The sequence below is a fragment of the Podarcis gaigeae genome (assembly GCF_964106915.1).
Source record: "Podarcis gaigeae genome assembly, chromosome: 11".
Classification (NCBI taxonomy): Eukaryota; Metazoa; Chordata; class Lepidosauria; order Squamata; family Lacertidae; genus Podarcis; species Podarcis gaigeae.
Window position 1 is genome coordinate 21,797,288 of NC_139687.1, and position 11,826 is coordinate 21,809,113.

The 11,826-nt window shown below is 42.3% G+C and overlaps 1 long non-coding RNA gene across 1 annotated transcript in view; it reads left to right on the forward strand.

Annotated features, from left to right (window-relative positions):
• Positions 1–10,940, forward strand: part of LOC310827019 — a 95,723-nt gene extending 84,783 nt beyond the window's left edge. Inside the window, exon 3 of the long non-coding RNA XR_014556139.1 lies at positions 10,770–10,940. This is a non-coding gene — a long non-coding RNA (uncharacterized lncRNA). The remainder of the gene's footprint in view (positions 1–10,769) is intronic.
• Positions 10,941–11,826: the final 886 nt, after the last annotated feature.

Genomic DNA, 11,826 nt, shown 5'->3' on the forward strand with positions numbered 1-11,826 from the left:
CACAGAGAAATATCCACAAAAGTTTAAGATTTTGATGTCATTCCAAAATTTGGTCCACTGTACTGGTGTCTGTTCAGTCTCTGCAAATCTGAAAGGGTCATATTTGACATTAGAAATGGAAATGCTGATAATTTCCAAAACCCAAAGTTTTCTGATCTCACAGCCACTCCACTTAATCAAAAGATGTTTAGAAGCACAGAGGTTATGAGGCTATGGAACTAGTGTTCACTGATAAATCTGACTGATTTTCATTTGGTTGGGCAAGTCTCGCATGTGGGCCTTCTTGGTAGTGGCACCCGCCCTGTGGAACGCCCTCCCACCAGATGTCAAAGAGAACAACAACTACCAGGCTTTTAGAAGACATCTGAAGGCAGCCCTGTTTAGGGAAGCTTTTAATGTTTGACAGACTACTGTATTTTAATATTTTGTTGGAAGACGCCCAGAGTGGCTGGGGGAACCCAGCCAGATGGGCGGGGTATAAATATATTATTATTATTATTATTATTATTATTATTATTATTATTATTATTATATACCAGACTGCAACCATTAGGTGTGTTTAGACTTAATCTATGAGTATGCTCTCTCCTAGTGATTGAATTATATTTCAGTTTAATCAACTGATTCATGTACAATACCTCTGCCTTCAAAATGTGTTTACCTTCACAGTGCCCTTCATGCCAGTTATGAAATATTCTTGCCTGTACAAGCTTGTGGCACAATAAATGTGGCAGTCATAGAAGCCGTTTCTTATTTTGCCCCTTGGATCCATTCAGAGCTGAGTGCAATCTTCCTGTATAATATAGGTGCAAAAGACTGCAAAAGATTTATAGGTCTGACATGGACAGCTAGCTACCAGTACCTCTAGTTTTCGGATTCACTTAATTGTGTCAGTCCCTCAGAGTCATTTCGGAATATGCTTCAGAAGCTCCTCCACCGTAACATTAGGTTCTGAAAGCAAGAGAGATGCAAACAACCATTGACTGAAAATCAAGATGCAGCTGGAAGGCACAAATAATTACATTCCTGACTAGCTTTGTATATGTGTTTATAATTTTCCCTTGGTCAGCAGACATTGAAGAGTGCAGCCTCTCTACTGTGAATTTCCTTTCCACTCTTTTCATTTAAAACGCCGCTGCACATTTTGCAGGTCACTGCTCACTCAACCTCTGAGGATTTGCAAATGGAAATAAGGTGGACAGCTCATCAGGGTTGTAAATGCTGCACTTCCACAGACAGAGGCACACCCCTGCATGTTACAGGGACACTGCGTCTTTGTTTTGTTTTGCCTTTAAAAAAACAAGCATCCAAATCTCCACTGTGTCAACACTTTCTTTGCATACTGCTTCCCCCGCCCCCCGCGCACAAAATAACAGGCAGGCTTTCTGGATGAAAGCATGTCATTTTATCTCATTCTGATTCTCAAGTAAGATGTCCTCTGCGTCCTTCTGCTGTCGGATCTCCAGCATGCCCAATAAAAGCTGCCCAGAGTTGCTAGGGCAATCCAGTCATGTGAGTGGGGTATTATTATTATTATTATTATTATTAGGCAGAAATGGGGATTGATACATCAAAAGTGAAACAAAGGTGTTGAAATGAAGTGAAATATATTTGTACAGACGAGGACCTGAGCTCAAATGGTAGATGCTATTAGGTGAGAAAACCCAGAATCCAGTTCTGAAAGCTGCAGGTCATGTCATGCACTCTTGGCTCTGGTGCATTTTACCTCATAGGTTTACCACGGAATGTCCACTCAGCTAAGAGCTGCAGCCAATCATGGCTTGCCAACAGGTTTCTAGCAAAAGCAGCTGGGGAGGTTTTGGGGTGCTGGCAGGTTGCTCAGAACTCTGTTCTGGCTTGCTTCAGCTCCCCTGTAAACAAAACAACAACCCTGCTAAGTTGTGCATATGTAAACAAACCAAAATGTTAGAAATCACCATGCAGTTCACAACCAGAATTATGGTACTTTTGTATTTTCATTGCCTCAGGAGTGCCATTTAACTGCAGAAAAGCAATTTAAACACATCCTCACCTCGGTAGCCCTTTTGATTCGTTCTCTCCACGTGCTCACAGGATGTGAGGAGAGGTGTTGCTCCCAATGCCCTCCTCTTGACTCAGGTGATATTTCATTACTCTGTGCATATCCAGCGATGCATATTGGGTCCTTTTCATTTTAGACCACAAGGGCAATCGGAGCACCTAAGGCAAACTGTCCTGATTACATGAGGCAGGCTCCAGAACCCAGCAGTTCCTTTGGCAAGGCAACTTGTGCCAGATGCACATTTTATTCAGCAGAACATGCCTCCCCATATTATTAATCATCCTATATAGCTTCAATTAATCTCTCTCCAACTATACGAACCGCCACAGGAATATAAGCTCAAAGGAACCAATAATAAAGTGTGGGTCAATTAAGAGGAAACAGATCCAGCAAATGTAACTCATCCGTGGTAACCGTTTAATATCTCTAATATCCGCTGGGTAAAGAAAAGCACCTTAACTTGTATTCCAGTTCCATAGGGCTTCATTTTAGGCACAAAGGTCCCCCAAGTCTGGAACGAGATTCAACTATCGTAGGTCCTGTGCTAGTTTGCTTGAACGGCTGCCCTGAGTACTGTGTTTATGAAAAATAAGTAAGTTTTAGTCAAGACAGCATGGAAGCTTTGGAAATGGCGAAGCTTTGCTGGTATTTCTAGTTTCCCAGTTGCAAATGCTTCAGTTATGTGCATGGTGCAATATTGGCCAGATGTGCCTAAGACTTGCTCCACAGGCTCCTAAGATGAATGACAGTTATGAATGAGCCTGCAGAATGCTTTTGTGGTTAATCACAACTCCAATAGGCCTCCACGGGCAGATTGTCAAAACTAGCAATTTTGCCACCGCAGCATCTTTTTAAAGCAGGATGTCAGCTTTCATATATCTGAGGCTCAAGGCTTATCATGCAAAGAAGAAATCGCATGCACGATTTCAAAAGGTACTTAGGAGAACTGACAGACCTCAGATGTTCAAAGCTGCTATACTGACCCTTTTACAGCGCACCCTCCATCATTCTTCAGCTGAAAAGAGGGACATTTCTCACTCCCCCTCAACTGGCCCTCCTCGACCCCCTTTTTTTGCCCACCCCCCATCAGAAGAGGGGCGTGTTAAGATTCTTCAGACAGCCCTTTTTTATTCACAGGCCAGAACAGAACCACAAAGCAACAGTAACAACTTTCTGTACTATCCAATCACTGAATGTCACTTTCAATTCCTTATTTGCATATGCGGACCTGAGTGAAAACTATTTACAGTATCCCCCTGCTGGCCCAGGGTAAGAACTTCAGTACATAACAGGGCGAGTGCCACCAACATGAGACACAGCCCACATGCCCTCCACTGTCCTGAGAAAACCCTTCAATCCAGATTTTATTTTATTCTTTGGTAGATTTACAAAAAGAAAACTGCACACCAACAAATAATTTTAGAAAAATTTTAGAAAAAGGGCCAAGATTAGACACGGATGCACAAAGCATTTTTTTAAAAAAGAAAAAGCAAGATTCCTTGCACTCCGCTCTACTTTCCCCCTGGCGAAGGGCAGCTCTGCCCTCTGCCTGCCCCTCAGAGCCAGAGCATCACCTGGGGCTGGGCCTCTGAGGCAGCAGCTTCTCCTTGTCGCTCACTCTCCAGCAGCCACTACCAGCTGCCCAATGAAGGAGATTGGCAGCAGCGACCATGGAGATGCTCCCTTGCAGTTTCCACCACTTCCACTTGGGATATGTGGCAGCTCCTCTTCCTCCCCGACCTCAGCAGCAGCGGCATCAGGGGGATAAATATGGACAGTCCGGGATCAAATCAGAAGCCAAGATGGCTTTTTTAATTCCAGGGCTGCCCCTGGAAAGTCAGGACATTTGGAGGGTACGTTACAGGGTTGCGACCACTGCAGATAAGTAAATGCCTAGTGCAGTTATAGATGGGCTGGTTAACTCATGAAAGGCACAATGGCTGAGAAAGGGGCTTCTCACTCAGGACTGAACTCAGTCCTGCACTGGAAGTCCTAGGTTCTGTGATTCCTAAGGTCACATTTAAGTCCCCAAGGTGCCTAAGTATCAATCAAATACAGTGGTACCTCAGGTTACATACGCTTCAGGTTACATACGCTTCAGATTACAGACTCTGCTAACCCAGAAATAGTACCTCGGGTTAAGAACTTTGCTTCAGGATGAGAACAGAAATTGTGCTCCGGCAGCACGGCAGCAGCGAGAGGCCCCATTAGCTAAAGTGGTCCTTCAGGTTAAGAACAGTTTCAGGTTAAGAACGGACCTCTGGAATAAATTAAGTACTTAACCCAAGTTAAATACTTAATCACCCCTAATAGCAAGCTCAGATGACTGTCACTCTGGAAGCACAACAGGGCAACCCAAAAGGAAAGTAGTGGCTTCCACATATGTTGAAGATGCCCCAGGTACACAGTAGTCAAGTAGGGAATAAGTTGGTGAATTCAAATCAAGTTGCATTTTTAAAAAATTCTGCACGATAGGAACCAGTAAATTTACAGCATAATATATTTGAGTGATCAAAGTGGCACTAGATCCTTTTTTTTATGTCATTTGAGAAATTAAATACTTGGCATCTGATGTCAAAATGATAGATAAATGTGGGTACTTGTGTACATTAAATCCATACTGAAACTGACAAGATTCAGCAGAATAAATGCAGAGTCTTTAAAGTTCCATTGAAATCAATGGACCTAACTTGGTCATTTTCATTAACTTCAGTGAGACAACTATGAATATGACTAATATTGAATACAACCCTAACCCTATGCTTTCATGGACTAGAGTCCATTTTGTCACACGTGTTACGTATATGTTGACAGGTAGGTATACATATGGGGGTGCAAAGGGGGAAATGCAGAAATTGGAGTTAAATGGCAATGAAATGCAAAAAGAAGACCCCTGTTGGGCTGCAGCAAAAGGCCTACTGGGTCACACAGTGCAAGGCAGTTTTAAAGATTGCAGAGCCAGTGTGATGTAGTGGTTAAGAGCAGTGGACTCGTAATCTGGTGAACCGGGTTTGCGTCTCTGCTCCTCCACATGCAGCTGCTGGGTGACCTTGGGCCAGTCACACTTCTTTGAAGTCTCTCAGCCCCACTCACCTCACAGAGTGTTTGTTGTGGAGGAGGAAGGGAAAGGAGAATGTTAGCCGCTTTGAGTCTCCTTCGGGTAGTGATAAAGCGGGATATCAAATCCAAACTCTTCTTCTTCTTATGAGCTCCCCAGGACCGTCAAGACTTTGCTCCAAGCCTTGCAGCCACACAGCAAACGATTACATGTTATCTATAAAATATTACACAGCTCATCATAAATGTATAAGAAGCAAAAAAAATAATTGAGTTTCATACTGAAACGAATAGCATAAGGAAAGCTATGCCAGTGACATTCATCATTTTGATGTTAATTAAGAACTAGGATAATGATTGAATTAAACACTACCACCACTCCCCCCCCCAAAAAAAAAATGCTTTCTGTAGCGTTTAGCACCAAAATGTTACAGAATCTGGGGAGCTTCCTTGAGAATTTCAGCTTCAGTGCGTAAGTGCACAGTTCCTGATTGTGCCTCCCAGGTCTGGATCTAGGGTCAAAGGGACCTTTGGAGAAGGGATGCATGGCCATTCCCCATTTGCAATGGTGGATTGCTCCCCTCTCCAGGGTTAGAGGTCTGTGGGATTACTCCCAGCATGCTGGCACGGCCCACTGCAGACATCTTTCCTTGGGGCTCACTTTAAAATAAATCGTACTGGCTCCTGCTGCATTTTACTCCACAACATTGTGGACGTCAGCACAATTCATGGCCGCCACTGGAAGAGGGTATGTTTTTCATCATGGAAGCTTACTTTCGTCACTGTCTTGAGCCGATTCTTACTTCCAAATTGCTGAACAGCTTTAAGAATGACCCTCAGCTTCCCACAGAAATTGCAAGTTACGGTGCCAGATGTGCCAAAGCCTATGAAATCCTCTGATAACATGCCCCGTTAATTTATTTGACATCTTAATTCTGACTCTTCATCATATCAAGTTTCAGGGCACATACGGATATATGTGAGTAGGACCATTAATGAGATGAATCCCATCTTTTACTACAGAGGAAACGGCATTTTTACAACTTTGATCACGCTCTTTGAAGTGGCAAAAGGAACATTCATTTTATGGCTATGGGCTTAGCCATTTCCTTAGCTGTTGCTTTTGAACTCAGATATCTTTGTCTCTGTCAGAGCTTGTGTGCAGCCATTTCATTAATGATTTCTGCTGCTAAAATATTAATAGATGATTTGAGGACTTAAAAGCTATTGAAGAATCTGCAAAAGTGAGGTAGGAATTCATCCATGCCAAGTCACTTAGGATTTGGTCCAAAGCCCATCAAAATCGCTTCTTTGGGAAGATGCCATTCGTATAAATCTCCATGAATCCCAAGTGGTGAAGAACAATTGCAGTGACTCATTTGGGCCCCTCTATTTGTAGAGGGGACGCAGGTGGCGCTGTGGGTTAAAGCCTCAGCGCCTAGGACTTGCCGATCGAAAGGTCGGCAGTTCGAATCCCTGCGGCGGGGTGCGCTCCCGCTGCTCGGTCCCAGCGCCTGCCAACCTAGCAGTTCGAAAGCACCTCCGGGTGCAAGTAGATAAATAGGGACCGCTTACCAGCGGGAAGGTAAACGGCGTTTCCGTGTGCGGCTCTGGCTCGCCAGATGCAGCTTTGTCACGCTGGCCACGTGACCCGGAAGTGTCTCCGGACAGCGCTGGCCCCTGGCCTCTTGAGTGAGATGGGCGCACAACCCCAGAGTCTGTCAAGACTGGCCCGTACGGGCAGGGGTACCTTTACCTTTACCTTTATTTGTATCCACAGCACAGGCCATGTCTAGTGCAAAACAGAGCACAGCTAAGAAACCATTAAATATAGAGTGGGTGCTGGAATAATTTTTCCCCTCCGATTCTCCTCAATTGATCTCATGAAAAATGCTGATATGAGTTACTGTTGTCCACTGTATGAGATAGATTGTATAACTGGAGCCACAAGACAATTAAAATGTTAGCAATGATAAGTGGTATAGTCCTCATGAAATTGTGCCATCTCAGAATGTGCATGGATATATCCTGTGTCCCACAATCTCCCTCTACATCAAAGAGAAGGTTTTTAATACCTGAGAGCAAGAGGAGACATAACATATCTCCTAGAGAAGATATTTTTTTCCTGTCAGGTTGTGGTGGGGAACCTGTTGGGAAATAAATATACAGTGGTACCTCAGGTTAAGTACTTAATTCGTTCGGGAGGTCCGTACTTAACCTGAAACTGTTCTTAACCTGAAGCACCACTTTAGCTAATGGGGCCTCCCGCTGCTGCTGCGCCGCCGGAGCCCGATTTCTGTTCTCATCATGAAGCAAAGTTCTTAACCTGAAGCACTATTTCTGGGTTAGCAGAGTCTGTAACCTGAAGCGTAGGTAACCTGAGGTACCACTGTATATATAATTGAATCCCTCTGATTTGAATATCACTTGTTGGACAAATCAAACTGACTGGCTAGATCCTTTCGAGTCTGGCTTTCACCCTGGTTAGGAGACACAAACGCACCAAGAAATTGACAGAAGGAGTGCAACTGTATTGGTTCTTCTCTCTCAGGAGCATTTGATACGCCAGTCCTATGGTGTACCTGCTGTCTGGGATTCTGTTTCAGATTCCCATCTACCATAAGAGACAAACAACAGCTAGAGTTTGTGCACCAGCTGGTTCAGATCCTAATATGATATCTCAGAAAAAGTTGCATGATTGGACCAAAGTAGTTTGTTTTATCTTTACTGGCTGCCATTTTGTTTCTCTGCTCAATTCAAGGTGGTGACTTAAACCTTTAAAAAAACCCTTAAACAGCTTGAGACCTAGAAATCTTAAGGACTGCCTTCTTCAACATGTTTTTTCCTGCATGTTCCATTCATCATCCAAGACCTTGTTCCAGATCCTTCAGCCATCTGGAAGGCAGTGAGCAGTAAAAAGTTGGGCCTTTTCGGTGATGGTACCCACCTTCTGGGATGCCGTCCCAAGCTAGCGTCTACTGAGCTCTTTAGGTGCCTGGTTACAACCTAGTGATTTAAAAAGGTGTTCATTTGAGTATTCTTTCTTGGATATCGGTGCTATTTATCTCCTTGATTTATGAACTGCCTCTTTTGCTGCTTGCTCAAACTTTTGCTTCCTATAATAATGGTTGTTTTATTATGACAATGGTTAAATGTATGTTGTACTTTTGCTTTTAGATTGATATTTTATAGTTATTGGTAATAAATGGTACACACACATCACATGCATTTCTTCATGGATGAGGGAAATATGTTAATTAATACTTTTGTGATTTCTCACAAATCTACTCATCTGAATTGTGCCTCTTTTCTCTAAAAATAAGAAGCTTAATAGATGTGTTGTGCCTCCCTTAATATGCTACCTCAGCCTGCCACATGCAGAATGGCCTGTTATGTCCATTTCCACATTTCTGTGGAGATGAATTGCCAGACACACAGAATATCTGCTATGAGGGCGAGGAGCTAAACAGTGATTCAGGCATCTGATTTATTCCACCTTATGTATCAACACATTTTTCCCCATTATTCAATGATGAGTATGGAACCACAGCATTAAGGCGGGGGGAATTAAAAGGAAAAGGTAATATGTGTCCATCAGCTCATCATAGTGGCATACCCTCCAACATTTCTCCAATGAAAATAGGGACATCCTAAGGAAAAGTGGGCCATTCCGGAATCAAATCAGAAACCAGGACAGCCTTTCAAAATCAGGGACATCCCTGGAAAATAGGGACATTTGGAGGGTCTAGAGTGGCAAAGCGAAAGAGGACAGCTAAGCTGTTTCTTATTTCTGCTTTTAGACTGCCCTCAACATTTGCTATATACAGCCAAGACTGACACTGAAATGCAATAAATAGCAGGTAATATCAACAATGCTTGGAAGGCGAAACAGAGGGGAATAAGGTTTAAATATTACAGAGATTTACTGAGAACTTTGATTGTTGCAACTGCAAAGAAACAGCATTCCTAACTATATTGGAAGCTAAATTGAACTGGACTCCCAATATGCCAATTTTATCAAAATATCTCTGCAATCATTCTGCTGCTTGCATGAGAAATTTCCAGTCTCAAGGTAATAGCACCATAACACTTTAAACAATATTCTCTAATGAAGTGTCTTAGAGCATATTACTATGAGTGGGGAGTTACTTTGTTTCTTCATTCTTCATTCTTAACGTGCATTTTACTGGATGTTTAATGTTTATTTAAGTTTGGCAATGAGATCATTCCTTCCCTTCCTTCCCTTCCCCTGCATTTCTTTAGAAAGCTATCAATCCCACAGGTTTATGTTAATTTTTGGTCTGCAAAGCATGACAAATCATTCATTTTTAATGCACCAAAAAGGCATACCAAGTTTACTTCTGTGTTTAATTACCATGTAAAGTAGCTAATTAGAAATATATATATGAGAAAGCCAATTAAAATTGGAATTCTTAAAATAAACACTATTTACTTTGACCACAGCTTTATAGATAGCACTGGTTGAAAATTAATTAAACGCCACAGATCCAAAAGGGGAAGATGTAGCTATGTGGAAACATGTTGCTATTTAGAATCTAAATTATTCATTACCATAAAGAAAATGCTAAATCATTATCCCAGGTTACTATATAAGGGAGTGGGATTAAAGATAGCCAGTGTGCTTGCCAATACATAGACTGATAATCTCAACAGATCAGCTTCCATCCTGTGCTGCAAATTGCTTTTGAAACTCTACAGCAAGAATTTGAATAATTAACACCAAGGTCCAAACTGCAAACTAACCTTTTAATTGCAGTTAGCCAGCCCCAAATCTCAGAAATTGGACAAGGCTGAGTTGAATGAAGCTGCAATAGAGAGAAATTTGCATCTGGCTCTGAATCTTTAAAATTGGACAGATACAGTTTTGATTCATATTGTCATTTTACAATGACAATAAATTGCATGACCATCCCATTCGGTACTAACGGGCTACGTTTCATTCTGAGATAAATGTGCAGCTAGGTTTTATAGGTCTAATCCCAATCTATTAAAATCAATTGAAGTGCTGCCCTCCATTTCAGTGGAATGGCTATTGACCCTCTATTCTACAGGACAGAGAAGTCAAGACTGACAAGACTGCAGCCTCTTTTAATTGGATCTCACTATACTCGTTTGCAGTCTTACTATATTTATCCCGTGGTATGTACCTTCCTTTCCATTTTCTCAGGCAACAACAAAAATTCCGTCTGCAATGAGCAGGAACATTTGTATTGGCAAAGCACAGAATAAACATGATTTGCCAGGGTACTTTTTTTCTCCTCCCAAATATTGGGTTGGTAGTCAAAATCTCAAAGAAAAATCAAAGAGATTGGCTGAGCTTAGAAAAGGTATTTGCTGCGCACAGCAATTTGCAAGTGGTAGAAACGGTCTCCTTCGGAACGTGTCACAGCTGTCAATAAGAATCAGATCTGAGGGTTTGCTGAAACCTGAAAGGAATAATCAATCCTTTAGAAGGCAGAGGGGGAATCACCCTGCAATGTTACAGGCACAGCCTAACTCGTTACTGCGCTCTCAGGCTCTCTCCCCCCCACCCCCCCGCCTCAAGGGGCTTAATTTTTGCATTTTACATGTCCAGCATTGAAATGCTGCTTCGATAGCCTCTTTCATAACATTTTCATCAAGATAACACCTTTGTGCTTCTACCTTTCAGATGTATATGAAACCCCCTAGACTGACAACAGAATTGTTCACCTTCACAAAAAGGACTGTTGTGGTGATATTGATTGCACACAGGTAAAAGTTTTGCCACAAAACACCACCAAGACTTCAGGAAATGGACTGTTTATCTCTCTGCTCAACACATTAAAATCTCTTATGCTTAGGATGTGTATCAAGTAATCATCTTTTCCATCTTAATTTGTTGATTAGGAACTTTTAGGAAGCAGATAGGAGAGGATTGCCAGGTGAGGTGTTTAAAAAATACTGATTGGGACTTATTCATACTGGCATAAATGCCATTGAAAAATACTGCTCTTACGCTGCTCCCATTCATTTAAACGGTGTTTGTGTGGATGCAATTCCTAGAGGACTGTGTATTTGAGCCTCAGGCCACGGAGTGTGATCAGCGACACAAACACCATTCCCTTAAATGCAGAATTAATAAAAGAGCATATAGTCTATTCATAAAGTGAATCCGTAAGTAGATTGTGCATTCTATGAATGTGGGGAACCTGATGCCATCAGAATTTAAAAGATGCCCTAAAGCACAGTCTTCAAGCAGAATATTCCCCACCCACTCACACACCATTGCATAGGTGTAATACATACATGCATGCATGCATGCATGCATGCATGCATTGGTACCTCAGGTTAAGAACTTAATTCATTCTGGAAGTCCATTCTTAACCTAAAACTGTTCTTAACCTAAAGTACCACTTTAGCTAATGAGGCCTCCCGCTGCCGCCGCGCTCCCACCACGTGATTTCTGTTCTCATCCTGAAGCAAAGTTCTTAACCCAAGGTACTATTTCTGGGTTAGCGGAGTCTGTAACCTGAAGTGTCTGTAACCTGAAGTGTCTGTAACCCAAGGTACCACTGTACATACATACATTACTAACATTTGATCCAAGCTAGTTTGGAGCTTTGGAGTGGAAAAATGAGCATGTCACTTTATAAGGCCCTCAAAGTGTTTTAGTAGGAGCATCCCTGTCCCTGGAAAGTGGAACCATCTACACGCCAGGCATGTGCTTTACCACTGACCTTCCTTTA